The sequence below is a fragment of the Lepidochelys olivacea genome, assembly GCF_965140295.1.
Source record: "Lepidochelys olivacea isolate rLepOli2 genome assembly, chromosome: 3".
In the NCBI taxonomy this organism is placed as follows: Eukaryota; Metazoa; Chordata; order Testudines; family Cheloniidae; genus Lepidochelys; species Lepidochelys olivacea.
Window position 1 is genome coordinate 166571940 of NC_140413.1, and position 19361 is coordinate 166591300.

Consider the following 19361-nt stretch of genomic DNA (forward strand, 5'->3'; position numbering starts at 1 on the left):
CTTTAATGGGGCATGTTAGAGAGACAAGATGGGTGAGGTAATATCTTTTATTGGACCAACTTCTGTTGGTGAGAGAGACAAGCTTTTGAGTTTACACAGAGGTCCAATAAAATATATTACCTCATCCACTTTGTCTCTCTAATATCCTGGGACTGACATGGCTATAACAACACTGCCCTACAATAATGGGGGATGGGCACTCCTGATGCTCCTCATTTGACTAACTCCATTTTTCCTAATGTCATAGACTCAGGAGAAACAGAGGAGCCTGGAGAGACTTTGAATCAGGCCAAGACTTTCAAAGGTAAGTATTGATTTTGGGGCCCCCAACTTGGGACATCTTAAAAGGGCCTGATTTTCAGAGGTGGGGAGGTGCTCAGCATTTTCTGAAAATTGGCCCCTTTGGGAGCACAAAGTCACTTGTCATTTCTGAAAATCTTGACCTCTATGCCTGGCACTGGCATGAACAACAGCTTCTGGAGAACGGCAGTGTGACAAAAAATTGGGAGATGGGGTCAGGAAGGGGTGAGCACAGGAAGTTGAGTATCAAAGCAGCGGCTTCACAGGTGTGCAATACAAAACAAAGCAAGCCGCAAGCCTCACAAATAACAGTGCTGTTACCCCTTTTGACCTGAGCAACTAGCCAAACATTCGGGGTCTGGTAGGTTGTTCCAGTTAGGAGGAAAAATTGGTGACAGTCAGGTATTTCTTTCAGAGTAGCAGCCGTGTTAGTCTGTATTCACAAAAAAAAAAAAAAAAAGGAGTACTTGTGGCACCTTAGAGACTAACAAATTTATTTGAGCGTAAGCTTTCGTGAGCTACAGCTCACTTCATCAGATGCACTTTCTTTGATGCAGTTTTGTCTATTTACAAGGAACGTATTAAGTCTTGTGCCTCTGAATGCAGAAGGAATTGAACTGCAGGAAACAGCTCCTTTTGCTCACAGGAGCACCTCTGTTCTTTTCAGCCAGCACCTCTGGTCCCTAAAGTCACTCCCCAGGTTTTTCTCCAAGGCCATACACCTCTTTCAGTGTCTCATTCAGGAGGTCTGTGTGGCTTTTTTGCTCTGCCCGGGAGTCTCTCTCTGTTTCTGTGTATTCTGTCTTGCCCTCCCACCTAAACAATAACTCAGTCCAGAACTCCTGGATGGGTTCACAACCTCTTTTGTCTTACGTGAGAGGTTGTGATTAATTTTTCCTGACAGCTATGTTAATTGAAGGGGGCATTCACACCCAATCTCAATGAGATTTTAATTCAACCCATAACTAGTGTTCACGCAGCTCATTAACAGTACCAAAAGGTTTCAATAGTTACTGCAGCTTCCAGGTTAAAGTTACTATCCCAGTTCAGGATTTGAAGCTCTAGCATGGACTCTGAGAATAATAGAACTAGAGAAGATCCCGTATCGAATGCCATCTTGTTGCTTTGACCAGTCACCTTTTAAATATTTATGTTTTATTTTTATCTCTGTATTAGTGAGACATTATTTGTGCACAGGCTGTTAAAAACAGTTCTAAGGGAAACACACTTCCAGCTGGTTTCCTCCTGTTTTCCATCTGCTGCATGTATGTGTCTTTGGAGGCATTTAACTGTTTCTTGTCATGGTAATTGGTATTTTTGAGTAGCGGAGGTGGGAGGGGTGGGGGAGAGAAACCCTGAGGCATCTGTGTTTGTGCTCAATTGATCTAAAAGAGATCATCCTGGTTATTTCCTAATAAACATTACACACTTTTAAACTAGATGGAGTGGGACAGGGAAGGGTAATAAACATCAAGGGACTTTAAGTTTTTAAGAGTTAACTTCCCCAATTGGTATCTTTGTATTCCTCTATTTATGCATCACTACTCTTTCACCATTTAATCTTAAATATGTAAATCCTCAATTTATCTGGAATTACTTAGTGAAAGGCTGATGTGTGAGTGTGGCAGATTATAATATTCCATCACCACCCCTGATCCTCTTTACCTCTTATTCTTTTCATAGCAGATCAAAAAAAGCTGTATGCGTGCCACAAGAATATATTATTTTAAGAGACTTGGACTTAGAAATTGATTTCCTTGATGAGAAAAGGAAAAGTCTCCTTGTGACCTGAAGGGTCACTTCATAATCCTGTCACTCTACATCAAAAAGCTTTTTTTTTTCTTTTAGTAGAAGATGAGAATATTTCTGAAAAGGAATTAATTTTTCAGATACAGTGAAAACGATGACTTAGAGAGACTTAGTAGATGAGAGGGCTGTCCAATTCAGAATACATCTCCTGTGATTAGAACAAGCTCCGAATATATTTTAGGGTCAGGCAGTTTTAGATGGCGATTGGGATTTGTACTTTGGGATGAAACTGATCTTATATTTTTATCAAAGTACTTAAGGTTTAAGCTGTAGTCTTCCCTTTTTGCAAAGGGATTTTGCAGGTTTTTGTAATGGGGATTGGTGCAAGCAGCCAATAATTTCTGTGTATGGGTTTTAGTTAATAGGATATTTTGAAATTAAATGACTTTCGTCACCAATAATTAGGTTAAATTGGTAATACTTTTTTTGAAAGTGTTTCTTAATAAAGAGCAACTGATACTGATGTAGCATTTCATAAACTATTTTATGTATAGAATAAATTGAATCTAACTTAATGAAATGTCATAAAGTCAGATGTTTAAAACAACACAAAAATTCCAAAAATTATTATAAATTTATAACATGCTCTGTGCGTGTGGGTGTACAAAATATGAAAATCCTAGCTATTGTGTATGTACAATAATGGAGATAATTATACTATGGCAGTGGTCCTGAGGCCAGGAAGAGGATCATAGCCCTTTTGTGCAGGGAGCTGTACAAAAATAGAGGTAGGGATGGTCCATGCTCCAATGATCATACAACAATAATATACATGCTTGTATTCTATGCCCACTAAAATATATTTTATAATATGCAACTATATTAACATGCATGTATAGTGTATATTTTGAATGTAGCGTGTATATATATAGACAAATGCAAGTCCTGGTTCTGCAATTAGATCCACTGCTAAGAGGATCTCTGCACCGATATATGTGCAGGGGTACATGCTAGTGGATCCAGTTGCAGGATCAGAACCCTAGAAATATTGTTTGACCTGGAAAAAGCGCAGCAAATTATTGCCCAATGAAAAAACAGTTCCTGAGATTGTGGTAATTGGGCCAAATGCTTAAGGCATTATTGCCTAATAGAAGAAAGTATTGTTACCTAAGGTCTGTTGCAGAGGGTCTATTGGTTTTATTAGGCTTTGGTGTTTTTTATTTAATGAAGATATTTCGTTTGTCTTTGTGATCCCTGCTGTTTTGGTAGTGTCTGTGTTGGGAAATCTACAGAAAGATGTCCTGCACGATGAGGCTGGAGAGCCAGTGTAGGGCTGTGGGGTGAGCCCCAACTGGAACTTCCATTCTGAATCTAGCCCCTAGATGTGGGTGGTAGTTTCAATTTATAACCACTGGACCCAAATCTTCTAGTATGGGGCAGACTCAAAATCAGATGGGGGCCTGTTTTTAGGTTCCAGTTCAAATGTGAAATGCTGCTGGACATCTGATGTGAATCATTGATTTTGTAAGGTTTCCTGAATTCAAGATGGTGGAGATATTTTTTTGATACTGTGGAAACATGGTGAATCCTAGAACTTGAATGTAAACCTTTAGTCTAAACCTAATGCAGATAAACACCATCTCCTGGTCCATCTTTAATTAATAAGAAGAGTATATTCAGGACAGTAATTTTCTGTACTTTACAAATAGAATAAATTCTCTATGCATTAGTAGGATCTGCAAGATGGGGGGAAGGTGTTGAACTCATCCAAAGCAAAACTGGAAATAAAAATTTCACATCAACCATGTGAACCCCAACAGCTGAATTTCATGCAACTCTAGGTACAAACATTTAGAGAAAAGTTGAGAGGTCAGTTTCCTAAAGTTCAGCCATTTTGTGAGGGATCTTTCAAAAGCCAGTGCTACATCTGCTCATTAATCCTTAAAAAACAAAAAACAAAAAAACAGACAAAATAACCTTCCTTTCTATTCTAAGGGGTACAAAATGTTTGCTCTTCCACTTAGGGTTAAATTCAAGAAGTTGCAGGTTGCCTAAATCTATTTAATCTTTGGCAAATTATTTCTAATGTCATATAGGCGGTTTTAGATGTGGTTTGCTCTATGCTGAATTGGAGACTCCCTTCCCCCTGCCCCCATCCACAAAACAAACAAAGACAGTTCAAAATTCTTTTCAATTCAGGTTCTGAAACCGCACCCATCACCATGGTATTTGAGTGCCTTCCCATTGTGTATTAAATGACATGACTCCCATCTGTTATGTATGATTCTTTCTTTCAAAACTAGTCATGAACTTACTCCACCTTGCCCTTCTTCTGACCTCTTTCCAAACCTGCTCACTCTCCACAGTTAGGGTGTTACTGTTTCATCTGTGCTACCTATCGTACCATACCTGTAACTTTCCCATCCCACTCTACACCCCAGCATTGAGACTGAGTCACTTCCAGTCCAAACATTTCCCTACAAAGCTCTGCTTTGTTTTTCTTTAGCTTAAGACTGGCTCTCCCCCAATGCCTTTTGTGATGCTGTTTGTAAAGGAACTTTCCTAAAAAATGAACCACATTATATTATAAATATGACCTAAAAATTCCCATAAGTTGCTTATTTTATGGAATGGTTATTATAATGGGATACTAACTCTGTCACAGCCCTCTATTTATCAGCTAATATATCATTCCACTGTAGCAGTGCTCTAAAGATTGTTGAAATACAAACTTACTGTATTTGATCCCAGTGGAAGCCGGATGTAGTTGTTCTCTGAACTAGCTTTCAGAGAGGAGTCTTCAGAACTCTTGTAACTATATTTGATCAAAGACATTAAACCCCAAAGTGTAGTATATAAATATTGAAACATATTGTGAAAAAAGTCTATCAGAAGTCAAATGGGTGTTTGTACAGGATTTGCCTATTGTTTCTGCAAAGGGGAAAACTCAACTCGGAGAATGGTTTCAACACACCAGTTCCTTTAAAATGAAAAATACAGAGCCAGTTCCATTCTTTCCAAATGAAATCTAAGCTTGCGCCAAAAACTGAGCTGTCCAGGTTGACAACATTCAGGAAACTGTGCTCTTCTGGAGAGATGACTGTAGTGGCAAAGATAAACCGGCAGGAAGATTTCTTTGGAATGATATGAATTTAATGAATCATATCTATATAAAAATCCCCAGCTGGTCTCAAATTTCTGGGAGATTTGAGTGATAAAAGATATTTCCCCTGTCCTCTTAGATGTATATTAGAGATGAGAGGGATTGGAAAAACCCTCCTGGGAATCAAGCTTTCCTTTTCTTAAATTTGTGTTAAAGAATGAAAAGAGCCATCTATGTGCTTGAGCCTTAGAAGGATATAATTAGTTATTTGCTATTATTGGACTTAAAAAAATGGTCTACTCCCACTCTTTTATATTTAAAGAAAATAATGGGATTGTCAAAGCAACATATACAACCCCGCCCACACTGTTCTCATTTACCCTCCTCCTCCCATCATCCTTGCAAGCAGCATCCTGTCCCCCTATTAGCACATTGATTTATTTAAATTAAAAATAATGATCTTCTTTCTCCCTCTCCTCCTCCAGCTGCAGAGTTTCTCTCTTATTAACAAATTGATTGTGGTATTGGTGTCAGTATGGCTCATTTGGTAGACCTTTTGCCTAAGGTCCAGAAGATTGGTGGAAGCGGGGGGTGGGGGAGTGGAGGGGGAAGGGAGTTCAGCTTTCACACATGGATTTTGGACCATGCCCAAAGCTGACACTAGAGATGCCAATGAGACATTAAACCGAGGCTTCCTTCTATGGTGATCGTCCAGCTGGATGTTAAAACCCCCATGGTAGCTCTTTGAAAAGCGTATGAGAGATAACACCAATGTACTGGCTGACAACATCGGCTCTAATATCTGATCCTGCAGCTCTCACTCAGGCAAGTGGTCCCAATGTAGTCAATCCCGGGTACTGAAATCGATAAGACTACTTGTGTGAATGAAGGTTTCAGGATCTGCCCCCAAATTAGTATGGAAGCTCTCGCGGAGTGCATGATGGCTGCTGTGTCCCTACTCCATTCACTGCATGGCGAGTCCCACTATGTACTTTGAGCTTTAGGATGTCATGAGTCCTAATAATACCGCATACACCCCAATTCTCTTCTATTTATTTAAAACAAAACCTCCAAGGTCTTTTCCCCCTTCAAGCTGTAGGAAACCCCAGCCTTGTTCAGTGAAATGTCTCACACGCACACTTTAAAAGCTGGCCACTTCCAGCCCTTCTTCCAGCTTTACTGCTTGTGATACCTCCAGCACAGGATCCAGTGTGAGTACTACTCATTAATAACTAGCTGCTGTGGGAGTAGGGCTGGCAGCTGTAGGTGGTGAGCAGGGCCAATCTGAGAGGGGGCCAGAAGGGCCATTTGGCCTGGGCCTCAAGCTCAAAGGGAGCCTCAAATTTGGACACTTGTTAATTTTTTGGCATTTGATAAGTTTCGCAACTTGTTTTTATGCTCACGAAAGCTAGATTTTTCCTCAATAATTAATCTATTTGTGCAGAAAAAGGCTAGAAAAACATTTGTTCAATACAAAACTATTCAAATTATGTCTCACTCTTTTTTTGGTGCCTTATTTTGTTTTCATGTGTCATCATTTTTTATTTTTATTATGGCTAGGGGCCTCAAAAGCTGGAAGTGGCCCAGGCCCCTCTGGATCTCTGAGAGGGCCTGGTGGTGAGCTAAAGCAGAGTCATCTTGTTCACCCATAATTTGTATCTCTGGCAGATAGTTTTCCACAACTTCATTTATAGCAGGTGCTGTTAAAAGTGGGACATTTACCACACCTGGAACTTAGATTTACTAAGATACTTATGGCATTCCCCAGTATCTCTGTTGGAAATAATGCAAATACCAAATGCAAATGTAGTATGTACATACTCTGTTTTTTCTATTCTCCATGAATTGTTTTTCAGTCAAGGGATCATGTCACTTATGCTCATGTACAGCATATAGTGAACTTAGGTTTGATATTTTTGACAGTACTGATGTTCAGCAGTTTAACTATAAAGTGGTCTCGCTATTATAGACAACTTTATTAAGAATAATATATGTGAATGTTCTAAACTATCTGTGCTGGAGAGACCCATAGGCTCTGAGATCTGCCTAAGCATATGGGTCAGTTAGTCTTATGGAATCTCCTTGTAGCTATAAAATGCATTTTGATGACCTAGGGTGAATGTCCTTTGTTCACTCCACTCTGTGGGTTTTTGCTCTTGCAATTAGTTTCTTTATTATTATTTAATATTTGTATTATGGTAGCTCTTACAGACCCTAATCAAGATCAGCGATCCATTATATTAAGTGCCATACACACAGTAAGATCCAGTCTCTATCTGAAAGACCTTACAACCTTAATAGATATGACAGACAAAGAATGTGAGAGAGGAATTTTTTTGTTCCCATTTTACAGATGGGGAATTGAGGCACAGAGAGCTAGAAATTCACTCAAGGTCACACAACAAATCTGTGGCCATTCTTGTTAAATCTTCCTATTGCCTTGTGAGACACCCACTCACCTTCAAGCATCATTCCCGGCTCCTGAGCAACTGGCTTCGTCTCCTGTTTTTCAGTTAGCTTCTTAAGCATCCAAAATGGGTGCAGAGGCTCTGCACTATGACAGGGATTTCCCCCTATTCCCCCCGCCCCCAGTAAAGGTGCTCATCAGCCATGGCTGTTCCATGGCACAGAGCAGCCAGCAGCCAGGAGGGGGAGTAGCTAGGCTTTGCCCAGAGGAGGGGAGGGGGAAGCAAGAGACCGGCAAGAGCAGCCTAGGAAGGGAGCAGGATTGTGGCTCTTGCTTCCTAGCACATAACCCATGAGCAGAAGGCAGAAGGAGAGAGGGGGAAAGTTGCTGTTGCCCCAGAAGACAGACAAACTTGAGGGGAAGTCAGATGGGAGGATTGTGGGGAAATTCAGAGAGGGGAGCTTGAGAGAGAAAAGGGGAAGGTAAAACAGGAAGTGGAAAATGAGAGTCAGAGAGAGGGAGGACAATGGAAATAGTAGGGAAATTAATGGATTCGGTGGTGAAGTTTATGTAAATGAGGTAATGCATAGGCATTGAATATATGGGTATTAGCTCCTTTGCATTACATCTCCAGATAGCTAGGGCCATAGGTATGTATGTGACAGAACTGAGAAATGAATCCAGATCTCTTGAGTCCCATCCAGTGCCTTAACTACATCACCATCAACCACTATCTTTCTTTCCATCTGGAGAGACATCCACTGTGACAAGCAAGGAGCAGGAACTGCTAGTAGGCTTTTTGCTCCCCACTCCAGGTAAGTCAATGTTAGGGAGATCCTTGAGAAAGGGCCCTTCTATACAGCCATGATAATTCCAGCCCTCAGCATTGTATGATGCATTATCACTTTTTTTTGTATGACCTAAAGCTGGACATAGTATTTACAGTGAAGTCTGACAAATTTAGCCCCTTTTTCTGCTCATGGATCATCTGCAAACTGTCTTTGATTTTTACAAACTGGTTCATTCATCAGAATTATTAGAGAAGCAGATTATTGAAATATATTTTCATCGTATGGTTAGCTTGCAAACTATTAGCTATGATTATTTCTTAAGTCTGTTCACTTTATGATGCTTCCGATGAAGTGAGCTGTAGCTCACGAAAGCTTATGCTCAAATAAATTGGTTAGTCTCTAAGGTGCCACAAGTACTCCTTTTCTTTTTTGCGAATACAGACTAACACGGCTGTTACTCTGAAACCATTCTTTCAACAGAAGTTTACTAACACTCGTAGCAAATAAAAGGGGTCACAAGTACAGGTGAAGCAAATCCATAGTTTTCATTCAAATTAATGTCTGAAAAAAACACTTTTGCAGAACCCACCCGGGTTTACTCTGTTCTAGAGTCATTATGTCCCCACTGGTTACTTTCTTCCATTTTCCATTTTATGGCATTTTATGTGCTTCTTGGAATACACTGAAATAAGCCGAGCTGTAAACTTTAAAAAAACTAGAGTTTTTGATCTTCTACAACATTTGCCATCTGCTTAATTTTGGTGTCTAAAAATATTCAGTCATTGCTCTTGCTCACATGCTTGTTGAGAAAATGCTAGAGCTGTTAAGTCATAAAAGCACACTGTGTGTGGGGAGGAGGCGGGCGGGGGGTTCTACCAGGAGAATATGCTGTCTGATGGGAAAAATAGAGGAAAAGACATCTCTATTTTATGTTTTCAAAAGGCAAAAATGAAAAAGCAACATATGTTTCAGAGTACTAAAAAACTGGGAAAAATTAGACTATATTTAGAATGTTACTATTTTCTTTCTAAGATAACATGAGCCAAATTCGCACCTATATGGTATTATGATAGACCAGGGGTCTCAAACACACGGCCCGCGGTTATTCCCTGCCCCCGGTACATGCGGGGCTGGACCTGCCCCCTGAACCTGTCCTGCAGCCGAATCCCCTGCCCTGAGCCCCCTGCCGCACCCCACACTCCTCCTGAACCCAGACCCCCTGCCCTAAACCCCCTGCCGCACCCCTCCTGCACCCTAACCCCCTGCCCTGAGCCCCCTGCCGCACCCCGCACATCTCCTGCACCCCAACCTCCTGCCCTGAGCTTCTGATGCACCCTGCACCTCTCCTGCACCCCCTGGGGGCAGGAAGGAGGCAGAGTTGGGGTGGGGATTTCAGAGAAGGGGTTGGAATAGGAGCAGGGAAGGGGTGGAAAGAGGCAAGGCAGGGGCCTCACGGAAGGGGTGGAGTGGGGGCAGGGCCGGGGCAGCGGTGTGGGGAGGTGGTCAGTGGTGCCGCCCTTGGGCCAATGTACTAGTCCTCATGTGGCCCTCGTGGTCATTTGAGTTTGAGACCCCTGTGATAGACTATGTGATTTACATGTCTTCAAAGAAGGGAAGAGTCCAGTAATCCAGCCCCTTGAAAATGGAATCCAATTTTATATATGAACAAATCATAAATTAAAGATGCTAGAGATGGAAAAGACGTCTTAGATCACCTACCCCTCTCCTTGACAGTGCAACAAGGCTACTAACTAGAAAGTACGTTTTGGGAAATTGCTCCATTCAGCCAAAGACTCCAGGGTCTCCAAAAGAATAAAGATTAAGTTTAATGTAGTGGACTAACAAATATGCAGAATACAGGATTCTTTCTGTATGATATGGTTGAGATTTTCAAAGCCAAATAGGGAATTTAGTCATACAACATCCATTCATTTCAAATGGGGGGAGTTGTTGCTAAATTCCCTGCTCAGGCTGAGCTTTTCAAAGCTATCTTAAGGTTTTGTATAGTGCCCATCACTGTACTATCTAAATATTTCTCTGAATAAATGTCCATATGGAGGTCCCTAGTGAAGTTGACCAGATCATTCTGTATTTGTTTGTGAATTGCTGATTTGAGTGTGAGTGTGGACCATTTGTATGGACTTTGTGTAAGTCTCAGAGATGAGGTATTATGGTATTGTTATAACTGATGTAAAATCAAGATGAGACAGCACTCGCCACTGCTTACTAACTTACTAATTTATTCAAGTAACCCTTGGGTAAACAAAGATGAAATATGCCACTCATTATAGTTTAAAAGGAAACAAATAAAAATAGAGCCAGATGACAAAGTTAAGCTCTGAATCAAAACTTCTTTAAAGATGGTCCTGCAAAAGAAGAAATATGGTTATGCTTTTTCTTTGCTATTTGATGACATATAAAAATGGCCTGACAGGTGGTGTGTGTTTTTAGGGGGTTGATTTCTGCTTTTATTTATTTCTTTTTTTAAACTTAGAAATATCGGGAATTTCAAGTCTTCTTAGGAATTGCCATAGCAAATCAGAGCAGAGGTCCATATGTCCCATATTTTTTTATATTGACTAGAGTCAGAGGAGAAGGTAAGAAACCCTATAGTGGCCATTTATGAAATAACCTGCCCATAAGGGAGGTTAATCTCCCTCACCATTGGCAGTCAGTGGTTGTCGCATTTGCTGAAGCAGGAGAGATTGTGTATTTTTTGTTCCTGTCTAATGTAACAGTGAAAGTTCTCATCCACACAAATGCCTTGTCAGTTTTCAAATACTACTAAGCTATTGTCATGTCTGACTTCTGGTCACAATGAACTCCACAAGTCAATTTCTTCCACGTGTTCATGAGGCACTGAAGGTAAGCAGATATTAACAAAAAGAAGTAAAAAAAAAAAATTGAAACAATTTTATTGAAAATTCCTTATACACGTATGTTTTCGGCTCTTGTCAGCTGGGACGTTATTTCATTATCATAGAGTCTTCCAGGATGGAGATAACCTGAATTTCTAATGTAAAAAACAAGCAAAACAAAAAACCAAACCAACCTTTTTTTTTCCCTGTGGCAAAAATCTTGAGGGCTTATTTATACATCATAAAGAAGCTAAATGAAAAGGCACAAACCCAGTGCTCTCTCCCTTTAAGATCAGGGTGTACACTTCCATGGGCTTGGTTGGCACCATTATACATAGGTTTATGGCAGAGTTCTGATTTGATCCTGTTTGGATCTGGAGTTCTGAATTTTGGCACACGTGAAGGAAATAAAATGATGTAGGCCAAGGCTATGCTTAATTAGAAACATCCGGAAGTTAAAATACTTGTACCCGTGAGTGCTACACCTGCAAAGAATACTCAGAAGTAACCAGGTTAACTAACCACCCAAGTTTTCTGGCTGGGCACATGGAAAAAAAATGACTCTTAGAAGTTCAGTAGCTGAACTAATTACCTGAAAAGGATTGCCTGGGGTTGGACCTTTTATTATCTCATCAGCATTCAGTACTACTTCCATAGGATGAAGGAGAAGAAAAACCCCCCAGAAACATGAGAAGGAGATCAGATAAAAGGAGAGCAGTTAGAAGGGAGGGAAAAAATGCTTCTTAACTCTACTCCACACTTTCTCTTTGTAATAGATTCCCCCCTCCTAACCAACCCTATGTAGAGCAACTAGCATGTAATGAGTTCTGCAGAAATAGATCATCATCAGCATGCATGCAGGTGTCTAGTTTTGTATTGACTTGCTAGCTGGACTACAGGTTCCTTTGGAAGTAGGGGAAGGGAGAAGAGGGGTTCTCAAAATCCTTTTCTGAGGAGGCTGAGCAATTTAGTGATGCTTCTCAGAACTTCCCTCTGAATGTGGAGTGGAGTTTGGGCTAATGGGGAGTTTCCAGTATATATTAAGGATGTGAGGCACTCAGCATTGGATACACTAAAACAAGGCTCTGCCATTAGCACTAAAGATGTCTTATGGGACTATACACCCTGAACAGTTGGAAACTTGGACTTCTTACTGTCTGGGGTAGTGACAGCTGAAATCTCAGCTTCACTACTGTGCAATATTAAAGGTCTTCCCTGGCACCACTGGATCTTTTAATCATGGAGATAATCTTGTACTAATATACCCAAGATACAATGTGTCTGAACAGAGCTAACCAACTCTGGGGCTGATGAAAAAGGGCCTAAAGCCATCAGTATGCTCTGTTTCACTCAGAAATGGTGCACTAATATGCCTTGCAGCTGTTGTGGGTGTGACTGGCTGTCTGTGACTATTTCCTTAGTCTCTCTTCACACCATGGGATGTTCCATGAACTTGTGCACTTTCTGTTTTGAGAGATTTTCTTGGCCCATTCGTTAAACCGAGGAGGTGCTGGAGGAAAAGATGGTAGTAAATGTAGCTTGCTCCCGCAGTGCATTTTTAACAAATGAGAACATTCTTCCAGAAATCCATGTTTGTGTTAGATGGAAATGTTTTGGCTTCACTCCTGTCCCTGAAAGAATGGTGTAATAGGAATTTGGGAAATGAGGCTCTCTAAAGTAATCTAAAAAATAGATCCACCTATTCAAATGGAAATTTCTAAAGAGGAGACCCAGAGAATTCTCTCCTCAGCAGAGGATGCTAAGACTAGTTCATTTTATTTGACTTCAGTCCACATCCAATTTTTGAGCCTGATTTGTCCCTCAGAAAATCTGGGCTATAACGTCCCAAAACACCCATCTGATGGGGCACTCTTTAAAAGAGATGCTAAAGCAACTTTCTGTCCAAACCTAAGAACAGCCATATGTCAGGTTGTCATTCCAAATCTTGCAGAAGGAACTCACTTCTTGCCTGTACTGGTGTAAAAGTGGCAATCATATTTGATGATATAGCCAAAAACTCATCCAACTAAATTAAATACCATGTCATTGTAACGTGTATGCGTATCAATGTCCTCTGCTACATAGAGCCAGAACTGCCCAACTACTGTATGTGTCAGGCTCTGTGTTGGCAGCAGCTAATGGAGATTCTCTTTTAGATTAGGTTGTGCTTTTGAATAAGGAGGATTGGAGTCTATCTTTACTATTGCTGTGAAGTTTCCCATGGCATGTGCAGCATACTGACAACTGGGAAGTCCTGGATGGCCTCAGATTTGTCACAAATAAGGTCTCATAACTGTTATTTTGAATCAATGCACTAAACTGTTAGTGTGTGTCTCAGCATAGAGATCACAGATGAACCACAGAATCATCTTTTCTACCTAATTTTCCCAAATAAAAAAATCACATAAAATCAAATTAGGAAACCCCTACTCGCACAAGCAAAAAATTACTAAGGGCATGGCTACACTTGCAGCTGTAGAGCACTGTGAGTTCAACCTGCCTTCGTAGAGAGCAGTAGGGGAAGCGCTGCAGTCTGTCCACTAGTAGGAGCAAGCGCATTGGCGTGGCCACATTTGTGGCACTTGCAGCGGCATTGGGAGCGGTGCATTATGGGCAGCTATCCCACAGAGCACCTCTTCCCATTCTGGTGCTGTGGCCTGTGGAAAGGGGGTGGGGAGTGCGGGGCATTCTGTGTCCTGTCCTAACGCCCTGTGATGCATCGGTTTGCATCCCAACAATCCCTGTGCTTCCATCCACATTTGGCGCCATCTTTCAACGTTTTTTGTACTGTGCGCTCTGTCTTCCCTTTCGGTCTGCAGGAATGGAGCCCGAACTGCTGAGGAGTATGCTGACGAATCTCGCCAGCACATCACGTTTGGCAGTCGACTTATTCCTTATGATCCAAAGTGACAGTGAGGGCTCCGACAATGATATCGACTTGAGTAATGCATATGACATGAGTTTGCTTGTGGCATTCACAGACATGCTCACCACCGTGGAACGCTGCTTTTGGTCTTGGGAAACAAGCACTGAGTGGTGGGATCACATAGTCATGCAAGTCTGGGATGACGAGCAGTGGCTGCAGAGCTTTCGGATGAGAAACTTTCATGGGACTGTGTGAGGAGCTCACCCGCACGCTGCAGCGCAAAAACATGAGATTGAGAGCTGCCCTTATGGTGGAGAAGTGGGTGGCTATTGCAATCTGGAAGCTGGCAACTCCAGACAGCTACCGATCAGTTGCTAACCAGTTTGGAGTGGGGAAGTCGACCGTTGGAATCGTGTTGATGCAAGTTTGCAGGGCCATTAATCGTATCATGCTCAGAAGAACTGTGACTCTGGGTAATGTGCATGACATTGTGGCTGGCTTTGCACAAATGGGTTTCCCTAACTGCGGAGGGGCGATAGAGGGCACGCATATTCCAATTCTGGCACCAGCCCACCTAGCCTCTGAGTACGTTAATCAGAAGGGGTATTTCTCAATGGTTCTCCAGGCGCTTGTGGATCACCGTGGGCATTTTATTGACATTAACGCAGGATGGCCCAGAAAGGTGCATGACACACACATCTTTTGGAACACTGGCCTGTTCAGGAAGCTGCAAGCTGGGACTTTTTTCCCCAGACCAGAAGATCACCATAGGGGAAGTCAAAATGCCCATTGTGATCCTTGGAGACCCCGCTTACCCTTTAATGTCGTGGCTCATGAAACCCTATACAGGGAGCCTTGACAGCAGCAAGGAGCAGTTCAACAACAGGCTGAGCTGGTGCAGAATGACTGTGGAGTGTGCTTTTGGCTGTTTAAAAAGCTCTCTGTATTGGAAGCAGGACCTGGCCGATGACAGCATCCCCACGGTTATATCCGCGTCCTGTACCCTCCATAACATTTGTGAAGGGAAGGGTGAACGATTCATCCAGGCATGGAACTCGGAGATTCAACACCTGGAGGCTGAATTTGAACAGCCAGTGAGCAGGGCTATTAGAGTGGCCAGCGTGGGGCTGCAAGGATTAGGGATGCAATTTGAGGGAGCAATTTGAGGCTGAAAGCCACCAGTAATGTCTGGTGCCCTGCACGGGAGTGAAGTGCAGTGGTTCCAATGTCAGTAGGAATCTGTGTTTGTTACGCTGACTTGCAGTGCCTGTTTCTTTCCTGGGCTAAGGTATCTTTTACTTCATGCAATAATAAAGAATGTTTTCAAAGCCAAAAAATTCATTTATTGAAAAGAAAATTCATTTATTGAAAAGAAACACAACTGCTTGGAAAACAAAAAGGGCAAGGGGATGGGGTGGGGAACGGTACAATCACAGATTTGCGTATGTCCTGTTATCATACTCAGCCTTCCTGTCTGGAGTGCTGTGCAATGAGTGCTGCACTTCAGGATGGCTATACTGCATGGTGATGGGGGTTGAGTGCAGAGGGTAAAGATTTTAGTTTTCAGGGCTGGGTGGTGAAGTTACAGGTGTTGGAGGCAGCTGGTGGTGGTAAGAACCCAGATGTTGGGGAAAGTGGGTTGGAGGTGACATGGGGGCACAAGGGAAAGAGTTTTGGGACAAGGGCTGCAAGGGGGGTCGGGCAAGGTAGTGTTCCCCCTGCATGGCTATGAGCACCTGGATCAAGTCCTCTTGGTGCTCCATTATGCTTATCAGCCGTTCTGTGCTTTGCTGCCGGAGCACTGCGCTTTTATGCCGGCACTCCTCATTCTGCTGGCGGATCCTTCTTTCACTGTCCCGCCACTCCTGCACTTTTCGATTTTCATTACTTGAACGCTGCATTACTTCATGCAACATGTCTTCCTTGCTTCTACGTGGCCTCTTTCTGATTCTTTGGAATCTTTCGACTAGTGATGACACGGATGGCTGAGATCTCAAGGTTGCATCTGTAAAGGCAAAATACAACACTTAACAGAGGCAGCATTGTTCACACCAGTCAGAGCAATGATTCCCCCATACTTAAGGACAAGCACAATCTACACAATAGCATAATTTTCCGGTTCCAAAGCGAGCGCACATAACCCACAGGAGCCCCAAAATGGTGAGTAAGCACAGGGTCAAGCGTGACTGATTGTTTCACAGCTGTACTGTCCTCTGGGTTTCTGTGCCTTGGGGAGAGCCAACAGCAGCAGGGGTCCCCTATACTGAGCACTGTCCCCACATTTTCCACAGGAGTTTGTCCTGGAAGATATCTCGCTGCTGAGGGTGATCTGGGAAGCAAGGGAGGGTCTTCTACTGCAATGCAGATTCCACCCTGGCCCATATGCAGCTTGCCTGTGTGCAGCAATGGTCCCCCCTGCCCCTCACGGCACAGTGACATGGACAAGTTAGCCTTACTGGGACAAGGAACACAGTGGCTCTCCTGAGAAACATGCACAAGCGCATTGCCCAAGTTCTGGATGAGACCTTTGAAGAGATCACTGAGGCCGATTACCACAATGTGAGAGAGCATATCAATGCCCTATTCCGCATTTAGGCATGCATGTAGCCCTAAGCCTCCTCACCCCAAGAGCCCGCACCGAATAACTTCCTTCCCAAAATAAAAGCCGCTTACCGGGAACCTCCTCTGGTGTTTTTCCTTCCCCAAGCACCAGCTGCCATGACTGGCTACCTTCCTCTCGGCTTGAGAACAGCTCCTGACTGCATGCATCTAGGGATTCCAGGGTGTCTTCCTCCGCCTCAGCACCCTTGCTCCCGCTTTGCTCCTCCTCTTCCTCCCGCCTTCCTCCCGCTTTGTTGAACTGGGCTCTGAAGTGTCCATGGTGGTACTCAGAGTGGAGATGGGGTCGCCCCAAGTATCGTGTCCAGCTCTTTGTAGAAACGGCAGGTTGCAGGGGCATCACCAGAGTGGCTGTTTGCCTTGCGGGCTTTGCGGTAGGCATTCCACAGCTCCTTCACTTTAATCCTGCACTGCAGTGCGTCCCGGTCATGGTCCCTTTCCGTCATATCCCTTGATATCTGCCCAAAGGTATCGTAATTCCTACGGCTGGAGCGCAGCTGGGACTGGACAGCTTCCTCCCCCGAAACACTGATGAGATCCAGCACCTCACCATTGCTCCATACTGGGGATCGCCTGGCGCATGGAGGCATGGTCACCTGGAAAGATGCGCTGAGAGCACTCCACGCCTGGCTGAGCAAACAGGAAGGGGATTTTCAAAATTCCCAGAGAATTTAAAGGGTGGGTCTGACAGTTGGTCACCTGAGGGCAGGGCAGAAGAGTTCAAAGTGATGACCAGAGTGGCTAGCACAGGCATTGTGGGACACTTCTGGAGGCGGATCGGAGTGCACTATAGGACCAGGGCTTCCACACTGGTGTTGCAGCACTCCAGTGAGGGCACAGCAAACGTTATTCCACTCGCCGAGGTGGAGTACCAGCAGCGCTGTAGCCGTGGAGTCAGAGCGCTCTTCGTGCCTTGCCAGTGTTAACGGGTAGTGAGCTAGTGCGCTGTAACTCGCAAGTGTAGCCAATCCTTAAACCTGAGGGCTTGTCTATACATGGAGTTATTCCACAATAGCTATTCCTGATTAACTCCACATGTGGACACTCTTGTTCTGGTTTATTTTAATCCACTTTAGAATCATAGAATATCAGGGTTGGAAGGGACCTCAGGAGGTCATCTAGTCCAACCCCCTACTCAAAGCAGGACCGATCCCCAACTAAATCATCCCAGCCAGGGCTTTGTCAAGCCTGACCTTAAAAACTTCTAAGGAAGGAGATTCCACCATCTCCCTAGGTAACGCATTCCAGTGTTTCATCACCCTCCTAGTGAAAAAAGTTCTTCCTAATATCCAACCTAAATCTCCCCCACTGCAACTTGAGACCATTACTCCTTGTTCTGTCATCTGCTACCACTGAGAACAGTCTAGAGCCATCCTCTTTGGAACCCCCTTTCAGGTAGTTGAAAGCAGCTATCAAATCCCCCCTCATTCTTCTCTTCTGTAGACTAAACATCCCCAGTTCCCTCAGCCTCTCCTCATAAGTCATGTGTACCAGTCCCCTAATAATTTTTGTTGCCCTCTGCTGGACTCTTTCCAATTTTTCGACATCCTTCTTGTAGTGTGGGGCCCAAAACTGGACACAGTACTCCAGATGAGGCCTCACCAGTGTCGAATAGAGGGGAACGATCATGTCCCTCGATCTGCTGGCAATGCCCCTACTTATACATCCCAAAATGCCATTGGCCTTCTTGGCAACAAGGGCACACTGTTGACTCATATCCAGCTTCTTGTCCACTGTAACCCCTCGGTCCTTTTCTGAAGAACTGCTGCCTAGCCATTCGGTCCCTAGTCTGTAACGGTGCATTGGATTCTTCCGTCCTAAGTGCAGGACTCTGCACTTGTCCTTGTTGAACCTCATCAGATTTCTTTTGGCCCAATCCTCCAATTTGTCTAGGTCCCTCCAAATCCAAATCCAAAGTAATTTAATCCAAAATTGATTAAACTAAAACAGAACAAGGCACTGGTATGCTGGAATAGGAGTGTTCACACATGGAGTTATATTCAGGAATAGCTATTTAAATTCACACTCTACCTTAATTCAAATTAACTTTCAAGTATAGACAAGCGCTCAGACTTCAAACATGTTCTTGTGAGGAGGAGAAGGGACCAAGAATCTATGCTGAAGGATCTGCTTGTTCACTTTGCATATAACTTCTGTAAAGCATTCAGATACAACAGTGGTGAGTGTGGAGTAAATGCCTATATAGCAGAGATCAGAGGCAGCACTGTAGAATTATTACTGCCCTGGACACACACTGTTCAGCTTAGAGGGAAATATAGTTGCATACTGACCATCCAGTTGGAGGAAAATCCTCTTTGCAAAAAGGAAATACTACACAGAGGTTGGGATCTGTACAGTACAAAAGTGTATTTGCTCAGACCAGGGAGTCCCGGAGCCCCTCTATACTAATACTTCAGGAGTCGGTCACATTTACCTTAACAAGAGATGGGCATTAACAAAAACCAGGTAGCTACACTTCCTCAAGCTTTGGAGAAGCTGAGTTCTGGATCTCAACTAGGCAGCTCAGGCCTATAACACTAACTCTCGGAGACCATGGTTACTGACTCCTGTCATGTGACAGGGATATTAAACGTTATTGGTCACTGTTATCTTTTTACAAGTTTCCATCCCCATGCTCTCTTCATGTACAAAAGAGGAGAAATTAAGT

At 43.2% G+C, this 19361-nt stretch overlaps 1 long non-coding RNA gene across 2 annotated transcripts in view; it reads left to right on the forward strand.

The window, feature by feature from the left end:
* The window catches only part of LOC311517414, a 234118-nt gene that overhangs the window by 80903 nt on the left and 133854 nt on the right, over window positions 1–19361 (forward strand). Inside the window, exon 4 of one of the 2 annotated variants that reach the window (XR_014710686.1) lies at window positions 248–305. The exons of the other annotated variant lie outside the window; for it this stretch is intronic. This is a non-coding gene — a long non-coding RNA (uncharacterized lncRNA). Of the gene's footprint in view, window positions 1–247; window positions 306–19361 lie in introns of those variants that run through there. 2 annotated transcript variants of the gene reach the window in all.